The sequence below is a fragment of the Miniopterus natalensis genome, chromosome 4 (genome assembly GCF_054644295.1).
Source record: "Miniopterus natalensis isolate mMinNat1 chromosome 4, mMinNat1.hap1, whole genome shotgun sequence".
Lineage (NCBI taxonomy): Eukaryota > Metazoa > Chordata > Mammalia > Chiroptera > Miniopteridae > Miniopterus > Miniopterus natalensis.
The window spans coordinates 56,496,985-56,507,079 of NC_142084.1; the positions used below are offsets into that span (position 1 = coordinate 56,496,985).

The 10,095-nt window shown below is 36.4% G+C and overlaps 1 pseudogene; it reads right to left on the reverse strand.

The window, feature by feature from the left end:
- Window positions 1–1,766: 1,766 nt before the first annotated feature.
- On the reverse strand, window positions 1,767–1,966 carry LOC148093293 (small ribosomal subunit protein uS14 pseudogene; annotated as a pseudogene).
- Window positions 1,967–10,095: the final 8,129 nt, after the last annotated feature.

Here is a 10,095-nt window from a genome sequence, read left to right on the forward strand (position 1 = left end):
GAGAGGAAGAAAGAAATCATCAAAGCCAAGAGAAGCTCAAAGTGGAGTTTAATAGGAGCTATCATATTGCACCCAAGCCTTGACCATTTCTGATGCAGCTGTTTTCGTTTTAAGATGTTCCTGTCCCTGTTCCCCTCACACAACCCTCCGCAGTGACCACAGGCACACAGCCAGGCACTCGGACCATTCTAGATAACTGTAAACCCCTCAGAGAGTTGCTGCAGGAGCGGTGCAAAAGGAAAGGTGAAATCCAATCTAGCCTTTAGCTGAATCATTATGTGAGGTTAAGCCCGGTGAACGGTGAGCACTATTAGGAGTCTCTTTGTACCTGTTAAATGCACTGATGGCATTTTGTGCCAATTATGTGCGAGTGGGAAAGTTATTTATTATGTTTAATATCAACAGACTTTGTTTTCAGTTCCTTGGACACCACTTATTTATTTACTTAATGCTTAAGGACAACAGTGGAGAGAAGTTTCTCACTCTGGAGGATCTTTTTGAACACTGCAGATTCATTTGGTTGGGCGGTGTGCCTGATCTTCTCATTCACAATCAGCGATGGTAGAGGTGAGCATCTCCACAGGGTGATGAGCATTTTCCCATACCTCTAGGGTGGTGTGAGTGCTAGAAGCTGGTCAAGGCCCTGCTTCATCCTGCACCAGGAATTAGAGGTAATTAATAATAATAAAATGATAAATATTGGCAATTACTCTGTGCCAGGCTTGATCTAAGTATGTTTCCTGTATTAACTCATTTATCTTTCACAATTACTGACTAAGATACAGTTATTATCCCTATTTTATGGACAAGAAACTGAGGTCCAAAGAAGTTAGAAGCGTCACACAGCTAGTGAGTAACAGGAAGAAATGAAACCCACGCAGACTGGCTCCTGAATGGCTTCTCTTATCCACTATTGTTCATCCATCTGCCACATATTTAATGAGCATCTAGTATAGAGCAGGCATTAGGCTTTATGTAGGCAATACCTTAGTGAATCTAGATGTATGTCTCTGCCTTCTTTGAATTTACAGCCTACCGGGCATAAAGGCTAATGACTGATTGTGTGAAGAGCTTGCTCCTGTGAGAGGGTGTTAGTCCATATCTGTATGGCATGTGGATTTTGGTATAAGCTCCTTAATAAAAGTGGGTAGCCTGACTCTTTCCCATACAGTCTCGGTTGTCTTCTTTCTTCTGCTCCCCATCCGAGTGGGTAGAAAGGCCGGCTCACTTAAATGTGAGCTCTCAATGTCAGGCTCCTCTGGTGTGGGTCCCAGGTAACAGGCTAGGTGGGCAGGCTCTCCGCCTGGGTGTGACTGTGCTAGTAACGGTGGCAGTAGCGGGGCAGTTGAGCCCAGGGTGACCTGAGAATGCACTGATGTGAACTCATTTTTGCTTTGTTTTGATGCGCAGCTGTACAACTCTGGAACATGATTCTGGCTTCACCAACTCACGGATGGCTTCCAGAGGGGGAGTTAAGAGATAGCCCCAAGGGCTCTATTCTTCTATAGAAAAGCAAGTCCAAGCAAGTTCTTCTAAATATATGGTCATATCTATTATCTTTGACATCTGCCTAACAATTCTGTCTGAATCTTTTGGGAACCTTAAGACTATTCCTCCTGGGATTCAAACTCAAAATTAAGTGGAATGAACTCATGAGGTAGATCTGAACCTAGTTTTTAAAAATTTTTAAAATTTTGTGTACAAAGAGCTAACATGGCCTCTGCGGTAAGGTAGATATTTTGAATGACCCATGCAAAGAAGTTCACTTAGCCCAATTTAATGAAGCCTATATCCTTCCTGTACTGAGGGAGACACAGGCGGCACATATTGAGGCAGCATTTCCAGATCAGCCCATGTGGGTCTGAGCAGACGTGACGAGAACAAGAACTCTGGCCAAATTTCCTCAGTGGCTCCTGTAGAGCTGCTGGTGACTCATTTTGCTTTCTCAGGTGCAACTAGGCAAAAGGCTGAGCCTCGTCTTTGAGATTTTTTATCTTGAACTCCATGGATCTCCCCTAGGGTACACCCCTTTGTGATTGTGGGTTGAGTTCCTGAGTTCAGGTGATTCATTCATTCATTCTTAGATAAATGTTTTTGAATGACTGCTGCATACAAGACTTAGAATAAATTAAACTTGAGATCCTAGAGATCATTGATTTTCTTATAGATTTTAAAAACTTTAAACTTTAGATTCATGAGTTTTTAGGATAAAAAGGAAATAAGTCACAGATTGTTCAAGAAACAATGATTTATTCTGCTCTGGAGGAGAATATTGAATTCTAAAACATACTGATATCTGTAAACACATTTGGTAACGAGACAATATAATTTTTATGAGAACATATCCAACCATGAACACGGAGATCCAGCCTCCTTTGAATTCGTAAAACAAGTCAGAGTTTTATTCATGCTAATGATAATGGGAGTGACATATGTGCATACAGGGAGTCTGTGGTTGAAGGCCCAGCTGATTAGGAGTTGTGTTCTGTGGTTTTTGCCACTTGTGTGTGATTAAACCCTACAGAATAGAGTCTTTCCTCATGCATTTGGTTTATAGAAAACTAGTAACATGATATGGAATTAATGATCCAGTTTCTCAAAACGGGAGACTATTGGTCTAACACCTTCCTAAGTTGTAGCTGTCAACATGTTTAGTTTGGTTCTAATGGGAGCTAGGCTGGAGAAAGGAAAAGTTCTGTAGGAAAAGTTATGTGATATTAATAAGAACCACATTCTGTTTGATGTTCTCTCAAATTATATGTGCTTTATCTTACTAAAAATTGAACCGTTCAAAAATAATAAATCTTTCTTTCCTATGGCCCACAAGTGATCAACATTTTGGATGATCAAAAAAATTTTGTCCTAAAGATGTCCCCACTTTTAGCTCAGCTTTATTTGCTGGTGCTGATTTATAGCCGAAAGCATCACTTCATATTTTTTCCAAGCATCAAAGTCATAATGTGTTTTACAAATACTCAAAAGTACTTAAAATCCATGAACCTCTGTATTCCCTTTTTTAATACTTCTATAAGAATGTATTCAAATTAGTTAAACAGATGGCTTTCTATTTTTGGGGGAGAAAAAGGCTAAGAATATTTCACCTCAAGATGTAGAACTTGTAGGTTAAATTTCATTCTGGAGTGCACTTTTACAACCAGGTAATTGACCTTTGAAAATAAGGGTATTTGAAGGAAACAAGGAAAATCTTAAGATGATCTCATTAACATTGGTATGGTGGGCTTGTCAGAAGCAGAGATGCAACAGAAGGTTGGTAATGAAAGACTTTAAAATATTTTACAAACATAGTTTAATTTTTCAAGTTTCCCTGTTTTCTCTTTTCATTATGATAACCTTAAGAGATAAATACTTTGAGAAGTGTTTCTTTACAAAAATGGAAATTGGCATAAAAATTTTGGGTGGGAGAATGGAGGTGTCAACATTAGTCATTTTTTAGGCAGTCATATTTTTTGGGTGCTTACCACGTTTGGAAGTCTCTTCAATGCTTGTAAAGGGATATAACAAATTATAACATGTAGAATCTGCCCTTTAAGCTTATAAGTTACTTAGGCTGAGAAGGAATGGATTAACGAAAAGTTAAAAGGAAAAATAGAAGGAATAATAGAAAGAGTGTTGAGGTAGTCAATGATTGTTACCTGAGACATTGTGTTAATAACACCAAGTTAAAAGAATGAGAGACTATTATGGGATGAAAAAGAAAGAGTTTCTCTCCTTACAACTTACATTAAACCTTGAGAGACAGACCAGTTTTGGAAAGACAGAATTTGGGTACATGAAGGCAGAAGAAAACCCTAGAAGGGAGAGAAGTTTTGTTTTGGAGACAGACAGATCTGGGTTTAAATCTTGATTCCATTGCCCTCTAGCTATGTAATCTTGGAAGGTTACTCAACTCTTCTGAGCATCATATGGAAAATAGATATAATAGTGACTACTTTATTATTTTTTAGGATTAAATGAGATAACATACATAATGTAAAACATAATAATAACTCAATAAATGCTAATGCCCTTAGTTGGAGAGAACATCCTGAACAAGCATGGAATGAGGAGAGAGCCGGCCATGTCTATGGGGAAATGAGAAGATTATTATGAGTCTTGACATGAAGGATTTAGTAAGAGAAATGGAGTGAGATTATGTGGAAAGATAAATTAGAATCAGAGTCAGTCACTCACTTGTTTTCTCATTCAATAATTTATTGAGCTTCTTTTATGTGGGAAGCACTCTGCTAGGCATAGATATGCAAAGGCAAAGAAGAATTAGCCTTGAATCTCTGTTGGATACCAAGTAAGGAATTGAGATTTTTATGCTGAGGGAAATTATATTCTTCAAGAGGGGAGGAGCTTGAAAGTGGTATTTTTAAGTGGTTAACCGAAATATATTTATCCTGACTCAAGGTATAAGTTTAGTTGTTGTTTCCTAGTGCCTGTGATCGTGTTGACCAGGATCCTGTTGTAGCTCATTCCTACGATGGAAACTCCATTCAAATGAGTAAATAAGAAGGGCTTATGAGTGGAACTTCATCTTACCTTTTGAAATAAAACCTTGGCACTGAAACTGCTCATATTGCACTTGTGGTTAAACTTCTCATCTAATCTGGGATTTTCTACACTTAGTGAGTATTGCATTGAGCCTACAGTCATGGTGATCCTTAGAAGATGGCACCAAAATAACTGTCTATTCAGAGCTAAGAAGAAACTTAAGAATCTAGAAATTAGTATTCTTAAGTGTTTGAGTGTTTTGTGAGTGGAAGTCCCTTTCCTGTTAGTAATCTCTGTAACCAAAGATCCTGTGACCAAAAAAAAAAAAAAAAATCCCAAACCAAACTAAAACATGGGTACGCAACCAAAAGTTGTAGATTGATTTTTTTTTTCCATGAAGCTTTGCTTCTCTAAAGAGCTTCTATATCTTCTAGTTACAAATTCTTGGGTCTTATTCTCACCTTTTCCTCTCTCAACTGCTGTTCTTATCTCTACTTTCCTTTTTAGCCCAAGGCTCAGTAGAATATAGATCAAATGAGATGTGGAGGCTGTTGCTGGAATCTTCTAATACATTCTGGTTAACTACTAATTTCGATGGCTAATTTCTTTATTTCAGGGTTGGTACCATATTGCAATTGGGTACTAAACTGAAATAAAATTCCTTTTAAGGTGATCATCATTGGTACTCAGCTAGGAAAATGCCACGGGGGCAGAGGATACAAGATATACAAAATATGTAACTGATAACTCCCTCCTTTAGTACTTAAGCACCAGCTTTACGCCCATGGTTACACACTATTTTATACCTGGCTTTGACACCCGCACACAGACATCTATCTACATAGCGTTCAGTCTATACTTTTTGTGTGTGGCTGTTTAGCTCAGGTGGTCAGGGTACTGAGCTAATGAGAACAAGGTCACAGGTTCAGTCTTTGTGTGGGCCAGCAAGGTTTGCTTTGTTCAGTGGTCACAGACCTGGCCCAGCCAGCTGTCTAGCATATGTCTGCCCCAGGTCATAAGAGGACATGGCAGGAGTGTGTGGATGGACAAGAGCAAATCCATCACCACCATTAGAGAAAGCCAAGCCAAGCACGTGTCCTACTAATGGGGGTCAATAATGTCTCATTTAAATGAGGTTGACATTTTAATACCTTTTGCTGAGAGGGCCTTTTGAACACCAAATTTAAACATTGTTGCTTTTTTAGTGTGAATTCATTTCTAATGAATAGAAGGCTGTACAAGACCTCAGATGGTTACAGATTTCCAAATATAGAGTAATGACTTCAACATTTAAAAAGTTGGTTTAGTATTAAAAAAGAAATTTCAGTATGGCTATTCAGTTACCTTCCCTTTTTCTTAAAATCTGTTTAAGCGAGTGAAATAAGAAAATAATTAATTCTTCAGAGAGTGATTGATAATCATTACCTTCATTTAAGAAAGCATTGTTATTAAATTTTCTGATAATTACACCATTAAAATGTTAGCAAAAAGCAGGTAAAATTAATTCTGTGCTATTCAACTTTTTGGCCATCACCCAGCCTACACATCCCATCTTTCATTTCTAGGCAAACATGTCCCCCAAATTACTTCATTATTTAACATCATGTCTTGTTAGATTTCAAACTGGATAAAAAATTCACTCCATTCCAAAGTGCTCTGCTGTAGCTGGGTCTTTGTGAGCACTGAGAAGGCATTTGATACCGAAGAGGGGAGGGCAGAGCACAGAAGGGAAATGTGGCGAGAGAAGACTAGAGAATGATATATTGGGGGTTCTTTTAAAATCTGCTTATTAAACAAACATTAGAACAATGAAAATGCACTATTACATTAAAATACATATTAACAAATAAAATATATTAAAAATATAAAAATACTTTTGATTAGATAATACATTTATTCATCCACAAGGTTAAACAACAAAAAAATAAATATAAAATTATATATTGTGAAAAGTTTTTCTCTCTCCCTTGTTTTTCATGTCCCCAATTCTACCGCCCTCGTATAGCTGCTGTTACTAGTTTCTTATGTACTCATATGGAATTTCTTTATGCAAATATATCTTAATGCCCCCTCTTTTTATACAAAAGTTAACACATTATAAATATTGTTTTTAATCTTGCTTTTTTTTACTTAACAATATGTTTGAGAGACCTTTCCATATATTCATAGTAGCTTTATTCCCACCCCCCCAACAATTGTGTACTGTTACACTGAATGGGTGTACTATAACTTATTTATCTAGTTACCTTTTGATGGTCCTTGATAGAGTTTCTAATATTTTCTATTACAGACAACAAAGTAATAAATTATTTTGGAATGTATTATGTAGAAAGCATTCTCATTTTTTTTTAAAAACATTTACATATCATTCCATTAAATGAATTTATCATTATTTATCTAGTCCCCTATTGGTAGACATCACATTTCCACAGTTTTATTTTTATAGACAATGTTATAATGAATAAACTTATAAGTGTATTATCTTATATCTGAGCAAGAAAATATGTACAATTAATACCCAAAAGTCAAGTTTTTAGTAAAAATAGAAACTTTAATGAAGTAAAAGTCATAAAAATTTATTAGCACTTTATACAATGAAATATTTTTATTTTCCAAGTTCCTTTTATGCCTTAGTCATTTTGTCTAGTTGTAGAATATAAATTATTTTTTTACACTTGACAGTACAATATAGACATTTGAAGGTTATGGAGTCTTAAGCTATGGCAAGGATTAAAAATTTGAGGGAAATCTGACAAGGAAGAAGCTTTAGTGAAGTGTGACAGGGTAATTATTTTCTTTAGGCAGCATCAGAGCCATACAACAAATTTAAAATTAGGAAAGCCTGGGCACCTTACTTAATATTATAGAAAACCGTTTACACGAGAAGTGTGAGCCCATGATAACTGCATGAGTGAAACGCTTAGTTATGAATAATATTTTTCAGTATGGATAATTTTCAGATACTATTAGCTTTGAGAAAAGTAGGGAAAACCCTTCTGTCACTGAGTTAGACATTTTATGAGAAAACAAATTAGTACTGATAATGATAAATACTGACATGTACAATTTGAAAAAGTTACTATATCCAGGTAATTTTATTTTATACCCAATTAAGTATGATATGGAGAATTCTAACAATTATTTTAAATGAAGAAGCAATTTATAGAGGCAATAAGTAGAAACTAAGGTAAAATTTAGAGAATGTGACCAAAGAGCGCTTTCTGTAGTAGTTCTCAACCTGCTTTTTACACTGACAACATGACCTTGTAGTTAGCATTGCTGTTGGACATCTCTTGTTATGACTAGGCAATGGGAATGGGAATGGGGATGGGAATGGGGATGGGGATGGGGATGGGGATGGGGATGGGGATGGGGATGGGGATGGGGATGGGGATGGGGATGGGGATGGGAATGGTAGGTCTTGGACTCCTGGTTTCAGCTTGCTGCTCCAATCATGATACTTATGTATATACAGGGTGTCCGCTCAAAATGTATGTGCACTTTAATAGCTGATAGCTCAATTTTGAAAACGAAATGTATTTTAATAAACACTGCCTTTATAATTATTCAAAGTGTGTGTATACATTTTTTTTTGAAACCATATATATACATATATACATTTGTAAGTAATTATTTAAAATGTACATATTGCTCCCAGCTCACGTGGCTCAATGGTTGAGCATCAACCTATGATCCAGGAGATCGTGGTTCAGTTCTCTGTTAGGGCACATGCCCGGGTTGCAGGCTTGATCCCCAGTAGGGAGCGTGTAGGAGGCAGCCGATCAATGACTCTCTCATTATTGGTGTTTCTCTCTCTCCCTCTCCCTTCCTCTCTCTCTGAAATCAATAAAAATATATTAAAAAATATAGAATGTCCATATTGCATTTGTAATGTGTGAATAATGAATATTAAAACTGACACTTAAATGAGAGTAATATATTTAATTAAAATTAATTGGATTTGCTGCTACACCACTAAGGCAACGATAATAAAGATATCACTCTAGAACAGATTTGTCCAATTAAACATTTGGTGGTAATGGAAATGTTCCATATCTGTGCTAATACAGCAGCCACTAGTCACATAAGACTATTGGGGTTAGTGCACATGAGGAACTGAATTTTTATTGTGTTTAATTTTAGTTAATTAAATTTGAATTTGGCCACATGTGAACTAGTGGCTACTATATTGGACATCGCAGCTCTAAGCAATTCTTGGCCCTTCTGAAGGTTTAGAATCATAGCATTTAAGAGCTGGAATAAGACCTTAATGTTTACAGTCTAATCCAAGGGCATGTGGGTAGTGATGAGCAGAGTTGGATGCCCTGACTCCCAGTTGGGTGGACTTTTGACCCTACAACACTGCTTCTCCATTTATGACAGCTGGGATGTGGTCATACCCAGCTAAAGACAGTTGATTGGTAGACTGAAAAACTGAAGTCAAGCTTAGTTCTTCACATCAACCAAACAAGAGATAAGTGCTAGGCATGGAGATCAGGAGGGAGGGAGTTGGGGGAGGGAGCTGCAAAATAGCATGAAGAATCCACAATCAACTTGGAAAACAGGAAATCTGTGTGTGTACATATAAAGCTGTCACTGGTACAAGGTAGTCTAAATGGGCTAGGTGAGCAAAAACCTAGACTATGAAAATTTAGGGAGACCACCCTGGGTGAGTGGTCAGGAAAAGCTTCAGGGACAAGACTTGACCAATATTAAAGTCTCTTACATGAGAGATAAAAGATGACATTAATGTCATCTTTACTTAACAGTGGCTGAAATGAAGTAAACTGATCCATAGTTGATTTTGTGTTCTTGCATCTGTATTAATTATACATGCTCATTTAGCCCCATAACTGGCTATATTATTCCTAGAGTTTTAAAATGTGAAAGAAAAGTTGCTTGTTTCAGGATTATTTTTCTGTAAAATGGTAAATATATAGAATTGATTAGTATTAAAGCTGTGTCATTAGATCACAGAAAGGTAAATAAAAGGCTGTGTATTTAAATTGAAAAAAAAAGTATTGGCCATGATTATCTTGTAAGTATAGCTGGGAAATCAAATCTTCACTTGGCTTACTCAAGTCTTAATCTAGTAACACATGACAACATTTCCAGATTTTTTCCCATTGGCAGGCAAACCAAATGGGACCCGAGTGCTCATAGACCATTTCAAAGAGTCAACAGAGAGAAAGAAAAATGGAAAGTATTAGGAACATGATTGTGTTTGGAAAAAGAGATTACATATAAGTAAACTAAGGAATGAAAAGTCAGCTATTACCTAAAATTGAAGTCCACATGGTGGGTGTTTCTTAAATTTTTTTATTTTATTATTTTTACCTTATAAAGGTAATATGTGTTAATGTATTCAGCCAGGAAAATAAAGAGAAGATTAAAAAGCAACTAAAAATCACTATTAATCTCACTCAGAAATAGCTGCAGTTAATTTTTTTTCTCTTTGCAAACACCTAATTTTAAATGTTTAGTAGTTAACACCGTAGAGAGCTTTATATCAAATTTTCACTTAACCTTAATTGAGTTTTGAATGGAGAAAGTTTTTGAGTGAAAACTTTTGCTGGGGAAGTCCACGCAAGATGGGAA